The sequence below is a fragment of the Pangasianodon hypophthalmus genome, chromosome 28 (assembly GCF_027358585.1).
Source record: "Pangasianodon hypophthalmus isolate fPanHyp1 chromosome 28, fPanHyp1.pri, whole genome shotgun sequence".
Classification (NCBI taxonomy): Eukaryota; Metazoa; Chordata; class Actinopteri; order Siluriformes; family Pangasiidae; genus Pangasianodon; species Pangasianodon hypophthalmus.
The window spans coordinates 1,638,282-1,656,048 of record NC_069737.1 but is presented as its reverse complement, the minus strand read 5'-3'; positions in this window follow the sequence as shown (position 1 = coordinate 1,656,048).

Below are 17,767 nucleotides of genomic sequence, written 5' to 3'. Positions count from 1 at the left end.
CACTAGTTAAAAATAGTCTAGTGTATAGTTCATGATCCTTTTTCTCTCTTGGTTCCCTCTCTCCTGGGATGCTGGGCTCTGAGCGAACAGTGTGTATGTTCTCCCTGTGCGGATTCAGGCCCGTCGTCCTCTAGTGAAGGACGCCTGTGATTGATTGGATGGAGGTGAATTTCTGTCACGTTCTCGTTCTTAAGAAGATAACGCTGCTAATAAATTTCCCCCTGTGGCCTATGACACACCAGCCTGCATGTTCTGATGAAGCACAGAGCTCTGGGCATCTTGAGACACACACACACACACACACACCTGATGTGTGTCCAGGTTGCCCAAATTACCTTCCTTCTCCTACCTGACCATCTTGAAGTTTTGTGTTTACACTAGCAGGTGACGAGTCACTTGTCTCACTTATAATTTGTTGCTTGTGGGTGTGGCCTGTTGTTAGTAGTAACTATATATATATATATATATATATTTATAAAAAACTATATATATATGTATATATATATATATATATATATATATATATATATATATATATATATATATATATATATATATATATAAAACCACAAATTAAATAAACTTTGCCCAGTGTTTGATTTACATGTTACATGCTGGGGTTCATGCTAGCTCCATTCTCAGATTGGATTAGCAAAGTGAGCTAACTGTACTAGATGAACTTACATACACTCTGCTACTTCCTTCCAAGCTTTATTTTCTTTCATAATGTCTCTACACACATTTAATGAGATGTCATATATGACAAGACAAGATGAAACAACAGTTCTTTCATTTTTTCTGCGTTAGACAGTAAATGGGAACTAATTGCAGGTAGGAAAGCTGTGATAAGTGAACTGAAGAAACGTCAGACCACACGCTCCATAGGAGATAGGAGTGGTGCGAGGAATCATTCGAGACAATTGTTTGGCTTTGTCACTTTATTGCATCATACCTTGTTTACATAGAATTGAAAAAACTGCTATTGTAAATGTAGTGTTAGTTCTTTAGTTCTGTAGTGTTATGAGAATTTGATGAAGTGAAAGAAACACAGTGATATGTTTGGATTTTGTTATTATTCTGTGAAACTGTATGAACACTAACGCATGTTCTTCCCGTGTCCATGTGGGAGTCCTCTGGGCTCTTACCTCCCAAAAACATGCCGCTGGGTGGAGTGGCAGCTTTAAATTACCCCCTAGGTCTGAATGAGTGTGTGTGTGTGTGTGTGTGTCTGACGTCCCATCCAGGGTGTATTCCCACCTGGAATAGACTCTAGATTCACCATGACCCTGAAGAGGATAAAGCACTTAAGTTGAATGAATTAATAGAGAGAAATGGCTTTTTATCCTGAAGATTAACTAGCGATATTATCATTAATTGATTTTCCTTATATAAATCGATTCTGTATCCGGTAAATGACTTCTGTGTCCCTTGTTTTTGAACAAACGGTAATATAGCATCCTTTTGTTAATGTTGTTCTCATTAGGCTTTTGGCAACACTGTACTGCAGCCGTGAAAATAAAACGACCTTCGATTGAATTATCGAATAGGCGGCAGAGAAAGAAGGAGAGATTACGAACCATTCAACCTTGCTCTTTCACACACACTCCTCCATCGCAGTGTTCAGGGGAAAGCAGGCAGAAACGGAAGAATTACGCTATTGGCAAAGTGTCGTGATAAATTGATTTACTCAATTAAGGCAGGGACAATGGACATGACACATCGGGTCGGCCGTTTCTCTGCCTAAATAGGGCTATTTTCTTTTTTTTTCCTTTCCCCCCTTCACAGATCAGCAGTGAGGACTCATTAGCAGAACCAGAGGAAGGAAAAGACAAAGACAAAGAAAGAAAAAATTGTGGACTTAATGAAGGCATGTGGCGTCGATACACTGCAGTGTCACTGCTTTGTCAGTGTGTTAAAAACTCCCCAATAATACACACACACACACACACACACACACACACACACACACATGATCCATCAAGCGAGCACTCACCCATTCTAACATCCACTGCATAAAGTTTGTCATTTGAGCACTTATGGCTCTCTGAGTCCAATCGGCCTGAACGCATCATCCATCTCATCCCGCTCTCAATTCCACAACACTCCTTTCAGAACACAGTGAATGTTTTGTGCAAATGATGAACATTAGGTTAATGCATTAATTTTCCTCCGACTAATTAGAAATAAATTAGCAGCAGCACTTTCATTTATTTGTCCTTGGAACCATTAATGTTTTTAACACGAACTTGAACAAGAAGATGTGAGCATGATATGTGCTTATAATGTGTCACCTGTCGATCCAAAGCTCAGAGATAATAACAATAATTATAATAATAATAATAATAAAAATAATAATAACACTTAGTTCCTGTTCTCACTTACGTTATAGCAGCTATAAGCAGTCGCTCCCTCACCAGCCTCTCTTTTTCCTTAATAAGACAAAAAACACACAGCTTTTCATGTTACTGAGAAACTGCAAAGAAGCGTAAACTCCTCAGTCCTGAAGATGTCAGAAAACTTAAAGTTACAGCTTTACCTCTGACTGTTACAAAGCTCTGACACTGGAGACTCCTTCCAATGTTAAACAGGTTATAGCTCCTACAAGACAGGAATGGGGAAGAATGTGTTGCTGGTCAATTTTAAGGGGTTCGGGGAATGGATGCGGGACAGAGCACCTGCCTTAGGGTTCTTGGAGCCGGGGCAAAATTATAGTGTGAATTGAAACTGAGAGAAAAACAGGGACCACCCAGCTTGTCAGGGGTTTAAACACTTGGTTGTGTGAAGATACTCCAGTTTCTTGTGGTCCGTGAAGATTACAAATGGATGAGGGGCCCCTCTAGCCAGTGTCTCCACTCCTCCAAGGCGAGTTTTATAGCTAGTACCTCACAGTTACCCATGTCATAATTTCACTCATCTGGGGAAAGTTTATGGGAAAAGAAGGCGACTGGGTGGAGCTTTGGTTTATCCCCAAATGGCTGGGAGAGGATAGCCCTGACTCCCACTTCAGATGCATCTACCTCCACCACTTATTTTTCAGGGTAAGGGCCAGTCAATGATGGCAGCCACTTTAGTTTGATCCATCATGACTCCATCAGGACTGATGATGTCCAAAAACTCACATTTTTCTCCTTTTGCATATAGCTGGTGTTTCAGGAGGCGCTGCAGGACTTGGCAAACATGCCAAACATGCTCCTCTAGGGAAGGGGAGTAGATCAGGATATTATCATTGTAAGTGATAATGTGTCTCCCCAACATGTCCCTCAGGACATCATTGATTAAGCACCGGAAGACTGAGGGGGCACTAGAGAGTCCACAAGGCATTACGCAGTACTCGTAGTGGCCAGAGGTGGTGCTAAAGGCAGTCATCCACTCATCCCCCTCTCTGATGTGCACCAGGTTATATGCACTACGTAGATCCAACTTGGTGAATATACAGGCTGATCTAAGTTGTTCCAGAGCTGCTGGTACTAAGGGCAGAGGATAACAGTATTTCACCGTACATCGGTTTAGACCTTGGTAATCTATGCATGGTCTGAGGCCACCCCCTTTCTTTTCCACAAACAAGAATCCAGCTGATGCAGGAGATGTGGATGGGTGGGTGTACCCCTGCTGTAGTGCCTCCTGGATATATTCCTCCATTGCTTGCTGTTCCACCACTGATAAGGGGTAAATATGGCCATGAGGGGGAGTGATTCCAGGAAGCAGCTCAATAGCACAGTTGTAAGGTTGATGTGGGGGTAGGCCGCTGGCCTACATATATCCAGCCACAGGAGGCCCAGAATCACCAGGTGTTTGGTGGAAATGCTGACCATCAAGGTGATAAGTTCATAGTAGACTGCCCCTACCTGGAGGGAGAGGGATTGAGTACAGTTTGTGATGACCCCTCCCCAATGGGACCTCCATCGATGGCTTGAATTTGGTGTGGCTGGACCAGTGCGGTTATGGGAATTTTGAGATGTCGTACTGTGTCCTGGTCAATAAAGTTACCTGCAGCACCTTAGTCAATCAATGCTGTCAAGATAGAAGATATGCCTGAGTATTGATTTGTGATAGGAAAGCTAAATGCTTGATGGGTTAAGAACTGGAATTGACTCATGTGGTGTTGCAGATGAAAAGGACCGAGGCCAAGGCTAACTCTAAACAACGGGGATTTTATTACAGCAATACTGCCGGACAACCCGAGTCTCTCTGCAATCATCTGAACTCTCTTAATCTCTCTCTATCTTATTACTTATCAGGTTATTATAGTGCCACCTAGCAGTCATGTGCAGAATCACAGTGTTTCACAGAACACAACATCTTCCCTCTCTGTAAAGAACATTTCCTCAGTAACAAACACATTTCTACATGAACAGAATTATTGTCATAAGGCAGCAACAACAGTCACACAAGAAGACACATCAATATAACCATAATCAATATCTGGCAATAACAACTGAAATGAAATTATTTCACCTACATGAAACTCTCATATGTTTGACCTTGTGTAAAAACAAAGCAAAAGCAATTCTATACACCTACTTCAACATCTCAGTTAATCACATTATGTAATCCTTATGCCACTTAGGTTTCGATCTCAAACGTGACTGTTCTGGAGGATTATTCAGAGTGGGTTGTGTCGAGGTTGGCGTAGTGGGTAGTGTTACAGTTGGAGTACAGTCCAGACCTCCACTCTCAGGTGCAAACATGCCAAACATGCTCCTCTAGGGAAGGGGAGTAGATCAGGATATTATCATTGTAAGTGATAACGTGTCTCCCCAACATGTCCCTCAGGACATCATTGATTAAGCACCGGAAGACTGAGGGGGCACTAGAGAGTCCACAAGGCATTACGCAGTACTCGTAGTGGCCAGAGGTGGTGCTAAAGGCAGTCATCCACTCATCCCCCTCTCTGATGTGCACCAGGTTATATGCACTACGTAGATCCAACTTGGTGAATATACAGGCTGATCTAAGTTGTTCCAGAGCTGCTGGTACTAAGGGCAGAGGATAACAGTATTTCACCGTACATCGGTTTAGACCTTGGTAATCTATGCATGGTCTGAGGCCACCCCCTTTCTTTTCCACAAACAAGAATCCAGCTGATGCAGGAGATGTGGATGGGTGGGTGTACCCCTGCTGTAGTGCCTCCTGGATATATTCCTCCATTGCTTGCTGTTCCACCACTGATAAGGGGTAAATATGGCCATGAGGGGGAGTGATTCCAGGAAGCAGCTCAATAGCACAGTTGTAAGGTTGATGTGGGGGTAGGCCGCTGGCCTACATATATCCAGCCACAGGAGGCCCAGAATCACCAGGTGTTTGGTGGAAATGCTGACCATCAAGGTGATAAGTTCATAGTAGACTGCCCCTACCTGGAGGGAGAGGGATTGAGTACAGTTTGTGATGACCCCTCCCCAATGGGACCTCCATCGATGGCTTGAATTTGGTGTGGCTGGACCAGTGCGGTTATGGGAATTTTGAGATGTCGTACTGTGTCCTGGTCAATAAAGTTACCTGCAGCACCTTAGTCAATCAATGCTGTCAAGATAGAAGATATGCCTGAGTATTGATTTATGATAGGAAAGCTAAATGCTTGATGGGTTAAGAACTGGAATTGACTCATGTGGTGTTGCAGATGAAGAGGACCGAGGCCAAGGCTAACTCTAAACAACGGGGATTTTATTACAGCAATACTGCCGGACAACCCGAGTCTCTCTGCAATCATCTGAACTCTCTTAATCTCTCTCTATCTTATTACTTATCAGGTTATTATAGTGCCACCTAGCAGTCATGTGCAGAATCACAGTGTTTCACAGAACACAACATCTTCCCTCTCTGTAAAGAACATTTCCTCAGTAACAAACACATTTCTACATGAACAGAATTATTGTCATAAGGCAGCAACAACAGTCACACAAGAAGACACATCAATATAACCATAATCAATATCTGGCAATAACAACTGAAATGAAATTATTTCACCTACATGAAACTCTCATATGTTTGACCTTGTGTAAAAACAAAGCAAAAGCAATTCTATACACCTACTTCAACATCTCAGTTAATCACATTATGTAATCCTTATGCCACTTAGGTTTCGATCTCAAACGTGACTGTTCTGGAGGATTATTCAGAGTGGGTTGTGTCGAGGTTGGCGTAGTGGGTAGTGTTACAGTTGGAGTACAGTCCAGACCTCCACTCTCAGGTGCGGAGGCAGAACGAGCCAAGTGTGTGGCATTCCATCTCTTCCCATCGCTTAGAAGAAAGGTGTTTGGTCCCACATGCTTTTCCACAGAGCAGAGAATTTAGGGTGTGCTTTAGGAACTAAGAGAGGAATTCTGACCCTCACTTTCTCTCCTTGAGCAAATGATGGTGCATGTGCATGCCGCTTAGTGTCAGTGTACTGCTTCATCTTGGCTTGTTTCTTTTCCACCGTGTCATGGACAGATGTGTTTGGCACATGCGCAAAGGGCAAAATGTCCAACTTGGTTCGCATTTTTCGTCCATGGAGCAGTTCATAAGGCGAGGTTGAGGTAGTTGCATGCGGCGTAGCACGGTACACTTGAAGCCAGTTAGTCACAGCCTCCTTCCAGTGCTGTGACTGCAAGATGGCTGTTTGTATGCAGCCTTTCAGGGCACGATGGAACCTCTCGACTGCTCCATTGGCTGCGGGGTAGTACACGGATGTCCTGTTGTGCTGTATACCTCTAGTCCGTAGAAAGTCACAGAAGGTAGCCAATGTAAACTGCGTTCCATTATCAGTGACTATGGTTTCTGGATACCCATGACGGCTGAAAACGGTAGTCAGGAAGTCTAAGACTGCAGCAGTTGTGGCAGACGGGCAAAAGGCAAGTTCTGGCCACTTTGAATAGTAGTCAGTCAGAGTCACAGCATATCGACAAGCAGGAACAGCGGTCTCAAATGGCCCTACAATATCAAGGCCCAATTTCTTCCAGGGGCCGTCAGGGAGTGGAACAGGCTGTAGAGGAGCTGGGTGAGTGAGAGCTGTCTTATCATTGGACTAGCAAGAGATACAGGCAGATATGCAGGCCTGCACCTGGGAGTCCATATGAGGCCACCAGTAAAGGTCATGCAGACGCTGTTTAGTGCATACAATACCCTGATGACCTTCATGGGCCAGGATGATCAGTGTGTGGCGCAATGAGACAGGCACCACGAGTCTGGCACCACGGAAGATGTAAAGACCCTGGATTGAAAACTCATCCCTCAGCTTATAGTAAGACATTAGATTCTGGGCAACAGCACGTATGGAAGGAGGCCACCCACGGCTGATCTGTTCCCGGAGAGCCACCATTTCTGAACAAGAAGAACAAGCATGGTCAAAATCAGAGACTGGAAGGGAACTCAGTGCTGAGGAAATCAGTGCTACCAGTTCTGGTTCCACATCTGCGGATGCATCTGCTGGCCCATGCAGAGGGAGGCGGGAAAGGCAGTCCGCGGTGTGATTTTGTGAACCTGGTTTATAGACAACCTCTTAGTCGAAACAAAGCAGGCGTGCCGACCAGCGAGCAATGCGCAATCCTGCTCTATTCATTCCCTTTGTAGTAAGCAATGTTGTAAGAGCTTGGTGGTCGGTACGTAAGGTAAAATGTTTACCCCACAAATATGTGTGCCACTTCTCCGTAGCCCACACACACGCGAGGGCCTCTTTTTCCACGTTTGAGTATTTACTCTCTATCACTGTCAGAGTACGCAATGCAAAAGCCACTGGTTTCTCTGTGCCGTCTCGCTGAATTTGGGAAAACACCACTCCCAGTCCATAATCACAAGCATCGGTCGAGATGACAGAGCGAAGGGAGGGGTCGTACAGGGCTAGGGCAGAGCTGCACACCAGGAGCTGTTTCACATCATCAAAACTTGCCTGTGCAGCTTCAGACCATGAGAAAGTCTCTTTGTCCTTGGCACACTCGCGCATGGGGGCTACCACCATTGCAAAATTTGGGATAAACTTCAAGTACCAGGATGCAAGACCCAAAAAGGATGGCAGAGCAGCAGCATCAGATGGTGGTGGTGCTTTAAGTATTGCATCAACATGTTCATGGTCAGGCAGAATACCATCTGCTGTGATGACATGACCAAGAAAGCGCAGTGTAGTCTGTCGAAAGTGGCACTTCTCATTGTTTAGGACCAGTCCAGCCTCTTTTAGTTTTAGCAGAACAGTATCGAGAGTCTGGTCGTGTTCATCAGCAGTGGCCTCATAGATAATTAAATCATCCAAATAGTTCTGGACACCAGGTACCCCTTCCAGGATGGTTGCCATCATCTTCTGGAATGCTGATGGAGCTGATGCGAGGCCATAAGAGACCCTGCAAAATCGAAAGAGGCCTTTATGTGTAATAAAGGCCGTAATGTCCCTACTGTCCTTGTGGAGAGGTACCTGGTAGTATGCGTTGGCAAGGTCGATAGTAGAGAAAATTTTAGCACAACGCAGGCTGGAAAGCAACTCATCTACATGTGGTAGTGGGTAACAGTCAGTGACCACAGCCTTGTTTGGAAACCCAAGCAGAGGCATCAATTTCTTCTATGATTCCAGCATGAAGGAGGCAGTCAAGCTCAGTTGAGACAGCATCTCTTACTGCGAATGGCAAACGTCGCAGTTTCTGACGTATGGGTTGGACTGTAGGATCAATTTTTACTTTATGTACGAACTGGTTTACACATCCTATCTCAGGTGGGGGTGCAAGGAAGGGAGCGGTCGCAGTTGTGGACAGGACAGGAGTGACTGGCATGGCTTCTGCAGTTGTGACTGTATCAGCGTTAATAGAGAGATGCAAGCTACTGATTAAGTCCATACCTAATAATGCAGTGCCATCCTCTACCACAAAGAATGTGGCTGGAGCACTAGAATTTCCTAAACGCACCAGAGCATGGAGACATCCAAGTACTGGTATATGTGTTTGTGTGTAGGTCACAAGTCTAGCAGGAGGTGGAGATAATGGGGTGAGACTAAAATGTTGCTTGTAGATGTGGTGCGGAAGTATGGAGACAGCAGAGCCTATATCTACAATAAGGCATATCTCCTTAGCAACGGAAGCAGGTGTCAGAATAGTAGCATCGCAAAACAGTCTTTTCGGGGCTTTATCAGAATTGTCCAAATACAGTATGGTTACATCAGGTAACTGCACCTCATGCACTTTGCTAGTTGGGACGGAACGGCATACACGGGCAAAATGACCCCTTTTGTTACAAGATTTGCATTGAGCATTTGCAGCAGGACATTGAGAGGAGTTGGCTAAGTGCTTATCAGAGCCACATCTCCACATCTAAAGCAGGACTTACATGGGGCAGGAGTGGTGGCATGAAGCTTAGCTGGGCAATGGGGCTGCTTGTTTGTAGTTTTGTGCAATTTGGGACGCACAACCTGCACTGGGATTCCCCTTTCTGAGACCATTTTTTTTAGCTTGATCAGCAGCCGCTTCCATCTGCGTTGCAAGCGTTACGGCTGTATCTAGTGTGAGGTCTGACTCCAGTAACAGCCTTTCTCTGATACTGTCACTACACAAATGTTCCAGTAACTGGTCTCGTATCATGACGTCAGCTTTATCTTCAAAACCGCAAGTGGCAGCAAGGGCACGCAAAGCAGCTACATATTGCATAATAGTCTCGTGTGGAAACTGAGCACGTTTTCTGAATGCATAGCGTTCAACGACGACATTGACTTTTGGAGTGAAATGTTTCTCTAATGCACTGATAGCAGAGGCATAAGTGTCACCTGTTTCAGGTAGAGCATAGAAAATCCGCTGCCCCTCCGTCCCTAGACAGTGGAGTAATGTAGCTCTTGTGCGGGCGTCTGGCCAAGCATCCCCCATCGCATTAATCACTAATAAGTAGTTTTGAAACATCCGCAACCACATGTCGAAAGGCATAGACGGCTCCCCAGGGCAGGGAAGAAACATCGTAGGCGCAGGAACATTCACGGACATTTTGAAATCAGCAGCAAAACGAACTTGCAGGCGGGTTATCCTTGTCGCCAATTTGTGGTGTTGCAGATGAAAAGGACCGAGGCCAAGGCTAACTCTAAACAACGGGGATTTTATTACAGCAATACCGCCGGACAACCCGAGTCTCTCTGCAATCATCTGAACTCTCTTAATCTCTCTCTATCTTATTACTTATCATGTTATTATAGTGCCACCTAGCAGTCATGTGCAGAATCACAGTGTTTCACAGAACACAACAACTCACCAGTTGTGAGCTGGGGTTGGTGTGCTCCGCCCGTGCTGGAGTTGCTGTTGTGAAGGGTGCACTGGCTGATTAGGTGATCAGATTTGCCTGCAGTAGAAAAACTGCCGAGCCGGGTTCTCCCCAGCTGCATGGGCTTTGAGGTGTCGCTGTTACCAAGAGGAGTTTTTTCCGACCAAAGCTGATGACAACTGTGAAGCAGATAGTCAAGGCAGATCACAAGGTTGATGAGAGCATAAAGGCTTACTTGTTCATTCTGACATGCCAGTTCTGTCTTGACTTCCGGGTTTAAGCCGCAGCGAAATGTAGCTTTGAGCTCGGTGCTGTTCCATCCACTTCCAGCTGCTACCATGTGGAACTTGAGGGCATAGTATAATTGAATTGAATTCAATTTTATTTGTATAGCACTTTTAACAACAAACATTTCCTCAAAGCAGCTTTACAGAACATAAGAAACAAAAAGCATGCAAACAGAAACAAAAACATGCAAACAGTCCTAGATATTAGACAAAATTATCCCTAGTGAGCAAGGCTGAGGCGACAGAGGTGACTGTGGCAAGGAAAAACTCCCTTAGATGATATGAGGAAGAAACCTTGAGAGGAACCAGACTCAAAAGGGAACCCATCCTCATTTGGGTGACACTGGAGAGTGTGATATGAACAATGTCCTTTCTGCATTTATTTATAATTATTTATTTATTTATAGTCACATAGAATTTTATGTGTATATTAATTTGGAGGTAGTCAGTGACATGGCTTGAGTCTCTTGTCATTAAGGGCTGCTTCCCTGCTTCCTTGCCCTTTAAAGAATGGTCAAGGAAGAATGGTCCTTGAAGCGCTCATATGAGGGGATGGACTTGCCGCCTTTTTCCCAAACTGCTGTGGCCCATTTAAACTCCTTGCTGGTGAGTAATTCCATAAAATGGGTGATTTTCCTCTGCTTGGACATTCCCTCGTAATTAGCAAAATACAAGGAGCATTGAAGTAAAAAGCCTTTACATAGAACCACATCTCCCAAAAACATCTCCGATGTGGGCATAGGTGGAACGGGCTTGACAGGTGGTGTGCTAGCTTGTGTGGTGGCGGTGAGGGCTTGGGAAAGAAGATAGACTTTGTTGTCCAGATCAGCGGGTTGCCGCTGGTGTGCTCCGACAAGCTGCCCATGTGCCATGATGGCTTGCTGCCAACCTGGCTCCCTTGCTGCATTCATATTATGGCACGGTATTCTGCCGCGTTATGAAGGTAAGCATGAATGCAGATGCAGGTAAGACAGTTTATTATATCGCATACAAACAAATCCAAGTTGTTAGGCAGTAGCAGGCAACGGTCATGGGAAGTGCAAACAGACTGTAGGAGGCAAGGCAGAGACAAGAAAATGATAACACACATACTGAGCACATACTTCGCAAAGTATGAATGAGTGGAAGTCCCTTATAAAGGTTGAGTGTGAGTGAGTGATAAGCAACAGGTGAGTCTTGTTAAAAGTCCTGTGATTGAGAACGTGCAAATAAATGCATGTGTTCTGGGAAGTAGAGTCCATGGTGGCCATGTTTGTAGGCCGCAGTGACTGTTGGGAAATGGAGTTCGTGGTTTGGGATGATCTAACATTCATCACACCACTCTGGTGTTGATTATTTTACAGTAACAGCAAAACATGGAGTGTTTTTTTTTCCTTACATAATACATTAGTCACAAAACATCAAGAAATCTATGTATAGTATATGTATATAGTATAGTATCGTATACAGTATATACTGTGCATATACTGTAGAGCAGGCCATGTTTTTTGAAAAAATAAATTGAGCATTTCAGGTAAAAAGGCAGAGAGAGAGAGAAATTTCCATTAGTTTGTCATTTTAGCTTTAGCTCGGCGATGTCCTGCCATTCCCTTCAGACAGACAGCCTTTGACAGAAATGAATGGAGGCATCTGCTTCGTTTGAAATCTGCACCAAGAAATCTCTGAGCCCTTCAATAAACCTGATGAATTACCACACGCCACCAGAATTCCAATTCCCGGGATCTGAAGAGGAGAAAACATATGTGACAAGTTGATTCATTATGTCTGTATGAGAGCAGATTGACTGTGAGACTTGGAGATTTGGGAACGTGTGCTTTTCCTAACACTGGTGTCACGTTATTGATTTCTGTAGATACTTCATGCGAGCATTTGGACTCACTGATCTTTCATTTAGCCACCTGTGAATACAGGATGTCTCCTGATGAGGAATATATGACCCTGGGCTTCACGGTGACTCAGACAAGCTGCGGTCAAATGCAACCCAAATAGACGGCGAACAGATTTTTAAAAAAAAATCTTTTTTTTTTCTTTCAAAAAAGTCTACTCTCAGGAAAACACAGATGGTTAAACTGAACTCTGTACCTGAGATCATTTGTAATTGGATGACTGTATGTTGTCAACTCTAAACTGCCTATTACAGGGTTACTCAAAAAAAAAATCACTAGATAGTAGCCTGTAACATAAGTAAAGGGTCATAGGCTCTCAACTTCATTTTGTTTGAGGCTATGTCATTATTAATGTCATCGTGCAGTCTATAGAGTCACTGCTGGTATTGCTATAATGTTTTCGTTTTTTTTTTTTTAAAAATGCAATATACTGTACATTTGCATCACTGATGGCCTTGAATTAAAAATGTAATCCAGTTGCAGTGAACTGTATGTCTACTAAATCCTCACCTGGGACGTCTTATCTCAGAAACAGACAAAATAGTCTCACACGATCACAGCAAGTGAGGACAGACGAGCAGAGCCGAGGCGAGCCGTGGGGCTTCATGTAGCCTGAATAAACTTCTAAAAATGACACGGACCCCGTGATGTGTAAGTGCTCAACTGGGACAGAGCTGTCAGGAAGATGAATTCGTGGTGTGGTGGAGGGCTTTCATTAACGTAACACAGTGCTGCTCTCCGCTGTTTAAAGATGACACCGAGCATGGCGCAGACAGCTCGTCCTGGTGGCTCACTCCTACCGAGCGAGGAGGTCTTCGTTACGGTTTTCTGAACAGCCTCGGGAAATTTCACACTGATGAAGCCACACTGATGGAGTTTGTTTTTCCTTTCCATCTGAGAAGAATGTCTAAATAAATGTGCCAACTTTCTTTCAGTGACTTGGCTTCATGTGAAGAAAAGATTTTTTTTTCCAGTTGGGCCTTTAGGAACTGGAAATTTTTCCTTTATAAATTTCTAAACCTTCTACTTCGTGGTGTCCAGTGTTTCTCCTGAAGTTCTGCTGTTTTTTTTTAGAGTGAAGATTTAATTCCTGCCCTAATCTCATTTAGAAAAAAGTCACACAAATGATTTTTCAGACACTTCATATATGTTTCACACATGCAATGTGTATGTTTATTTTATATGATTATGATTCATTTAATTGTTACATTACTTTTTCACATAATTCATTTATTTTCCTGTGATTTTTTTCCCATGATTCATTTATTTAATATTTTTCCACATGATTCAATTTTTCACGTGATTTTTATCACAATTCATTGATTTTCAGAAGTGATTCTTTTTCACATTTCATTTATGTTCATGAGATTTTTCACAATTCACTTATTTTTTACATGATGTTCGTTTCCTCTTTAATCATTTTTCACATGTGATTCATTTATGTTCATTTGTGAAGTGTATCCAGAATGGCTAACACACTTGATCCACTTAATCAAGTCCTAAATTCTGCAGAATGGAGGATTTCCGGGAATCTCAGATGTCTCGGCTTGAGGCTCTGTCTCTTATGACGCTCGATTATTTTTTTCTTTCACCTGAGCACACGGGCCATTAACGCTGCCTCCAGGCTTACCAACCAACCTTTAATCCAAACTTTTGGAAAGAATGCAGTAGAAATTCTTTCAAGCTGCACACCAGACACTTTATTTTAAATGAAATCCTGCACTTCTGCTCTCCATCACTGGGGCAGAGGTGATACCTCAAAGGCAAACACAGATTGAGGTGCTAGATCATTTCGACTTGCTAGCCTGTTTTCCTAATCGCCTCAGGTTTCTGGCGGTAGAAGGAAAAAGTAGAGTACAGCACCACTGTACCATAATAAATTATCTCGAAATACCCACTGGACTTTTTTTTTTTTTTTTATATCTGTTATTTTGAATAATGAACCACTTTAAGCTTCAATGACTTGACATTGACTAGGGTGGTATTCATAGAGCTACATAACCTCTATATACGCCTGTCACAACATCTCACATCATGACATCTACAACCTACATGCATTAATAAAGGCTTATTCCAACAGGTGTCACCTGACATAAAGACTGTCAATTTGGATGACTTAACACTAGTCAAATGACATAGCAATGACCTACTTTAGAGTGTAATAACATTTGACTTTGTAGCTACAAAGTCAGAATGGATGACTTCATGTTTCTGTTTATAAGATGTTTATGAATACCTATGGTACCAGAATTGTTATGGTACTAAGTGAACTCAAACAAATTGTACTATATAAGATGGTTAGGAACATTTATGGCAATGCTATGGAACATTTATGTATTTTCCCTGACCATGAATTGAATATGAATATGAATATGAATATGAATTAGATTTGGTTTCTGATGTTTCACATCATATGATCACGCTTATATGATCAGAAGTACGCTATGAAGTCAGCTGTTATGATGTTCTAATGTAAGTCAGGCCACGTAGTGTTATAGCAACCTAACCTATGTCAACAAAAATTCATTAAATAAAACAAATTGGGGAATGCATTCTTTGACAGTTGACATCTTTTACATATAATTATTTTGTTTATGTTTAAAGTAGGCTTGTGCAGGTTTTATTGCTATTAGGAAAAGTGACACTGAGCAATAACATGCCATCAGTTGTTTCTTAAATCTTTTTTAATGAATGTTTCATGCATATTTTTTCCACAATTATTTTTTTAATGACAAACAACACATTACTTCTTTCTTTGTCTCAAACCTTTTTTTTTTTTATTTTTTTTAAATTATTCCTCTTTCTGTATTCAGTCATGCTTTTCTTGCTGGTCCTAAAATCATACTTCAGGCTTGAGTTCACTAACAGCATGGTAGGAGGTGTTATTTTTTATTTTAATCAACCGATCTGCCAGCCACGTGGAGGTTTGAATAATCACACACCTTCAAGGCGAGTGCTTTTGAAGTTGTGCGGTGACCGACGAGGCTGACGAGGACGGCTAATGAAGCAGCAAAAACAAATGCAATATTAAAATGTTTCAATGTCAGAAGTCGTCAAAGAAAAGCCGAGAGTTTGAAACTGTTACTGATATTTTTTCCCCTGTGGCAGGTTGTGCATGGCTAAATATATTTAAATGGAATATTGATTTTTTTCAAACATATGCATATAAATATAAATGCACATGCTCTCACATATACATATAAATCCCCCAGGCAGGAGTAATGCAGCAATGCTGGCTCGTGAATGCACCTATAGCATGACACAGTCTAAATTCATCATGTAGGGTCAGATAGCTCCTCACCACCAGGCAGGGGTTCATCCATCATGCCTGAGTGGATCCGGTTGGTTGTGAGAGCTGAATACTAACGGCTGTCGATCAATCTCCGTTCCAAACTTCTGCTAGAGATATCATCTATTATGGATGAGTCTTAATTTCATAAACGGCTCTTTTCCTCTGAATGATCAATATTAGCAGCTAAGAGTTAATGGCCAAGAACCTGTACTAAGGAGACCTCAGAGAGATTGTACAAAAGCTCCAAGCAACTCGCCTCCCATATGCATCAAGCCCAGGCAAAATGAGCTATTAAACAAACATTCACAAATCTCTGCCTGCAGCACTGTAGATCGAAAAACAGATGTAATTTTGTCAAATTTCTCAAACAAACTCACAAATAAATATTCAGTGCTAGCGTTAGTTAAGAATGCACACTCGTACCAGTTGCGTAAGGAATTAAAACAATGGGGTGGTGTAATGAAGCAGAGTTATTGTTAAGCACGTCCCTAGGTGTTTTATTCCTCTTATACAACAGCAAGTTGCTAACAATGACATTTCTATTTATTAAAGAAAAAGAATCCATTTTATCCATTTATAGTTACATTAATGTCCATGATACAAGTTGTTCTCTGTCATGTTACTGAAAAAAACCCAAAATGTAAAACTCCTCAGTCCAGAAAGTTACATCTTTTCCTCTGACTGTTGCAAAGCACTGACACTGGAGACTCCTTCCATAAATGTTAAATAAACATCTCCTTACAGAAAACGCCACCATACAGACATTTTTAATCCCTTTATGTGGAGCCACAAAAATTTTCCTATTTTAATTAAAATCGCAATGAGCTTAAAATCAATCCCGGCCAATTACCTCTGAATTCATTTTATAACTAAAATAACTTAATAATAACTATAACAGTTAAAAAAGCTTTGAAATTCACTAAAAATATGATAAAATTGTGGACCCTGCTTTGGGACAAATGTAGTATTCAGTGGCATTAAGAAATTAGAACAATTAGCATAAATGGACTTGCGTCAGTTTAAAATCATGTTGTTTTTAGTCATAAGTATCATCTGGGTACAATTTTGTCTGTAATTAATGAGGAAATTAAACTTTACTAATGGATTCCTAATGGATTCCTACTTTTGCACTGCAATTTAATGTAAAATCATCAACATAATTAATGTCTGAGGAGTCTGATAATTACCCGATGTCATGAAAAGAAAAAAAAAAAACAAGTCCTTAATGCATCAGTCAAATTTAAGGCAATTATCAACATTCCTTTTCCCAGTCAAATGGTTCCCAAGGCCTCTTCTGTAATGAATTTGAGTGCTGCTGATGGTCCACCTCGGGCTGTAGAGGACTGAAAATGTCCTCTTGAATCAGACTTATGGCGCTGTCATATCCACGGGAGTCTTTGGAGATTTCCAGAGGCAGGGGTATCGGTGGACGGACGCACATAACTGTCCTTTTGAAGGACGTGTGAGATTGGAAAGCTTTTGGGATGGATGACATTGTCAAGAAAATACAGAGGTGCCCCGAGCCCACGGATCTACAGTGAATGATAAATGTGGCGTGTCGTAGCACACGGGGACTAAGGGCTTTAGGGGTGAGAGAGAGAGACTGACACGAGGGCAGCCGTGTCTCTAAACAATGACTATAATAAAAAACAGAGATCTGCCACTGCCTCTTTAGCCAGACTGCCACTATCTGGTCTTATATCAGGCTTATATTAGTCTGTACTGAAAACGGCGGATATGGACCGTGTGCTCGATATCATTGCACATTTCACATGCTTATTTTGTTTCCGCTTGCTGACGATGCAGAATTGATGAATGGTGGTAAATTCAATGCCGATCTGATTGTAAATGACCCTGATAGTGTTACGGATAAAGAAATGGCCTCAGACATTCTCACTGCTACACACGTAATACTGTACATTCTGTATTCTCAGGGTCGTGTTCAGAGTTGAGTTAAGCACCTGTAGTGAGGATTTAATTTGCTCACTTTAGTATTCAAACCTCATAGCTAACTATGGACTGAAGTGCTACTCAGGCAATTGTGTGGGATTTATGCGAGTTTGCCTAAAACAGAAGTGTTTCTCTGTTCAGCAACACCATCTAAT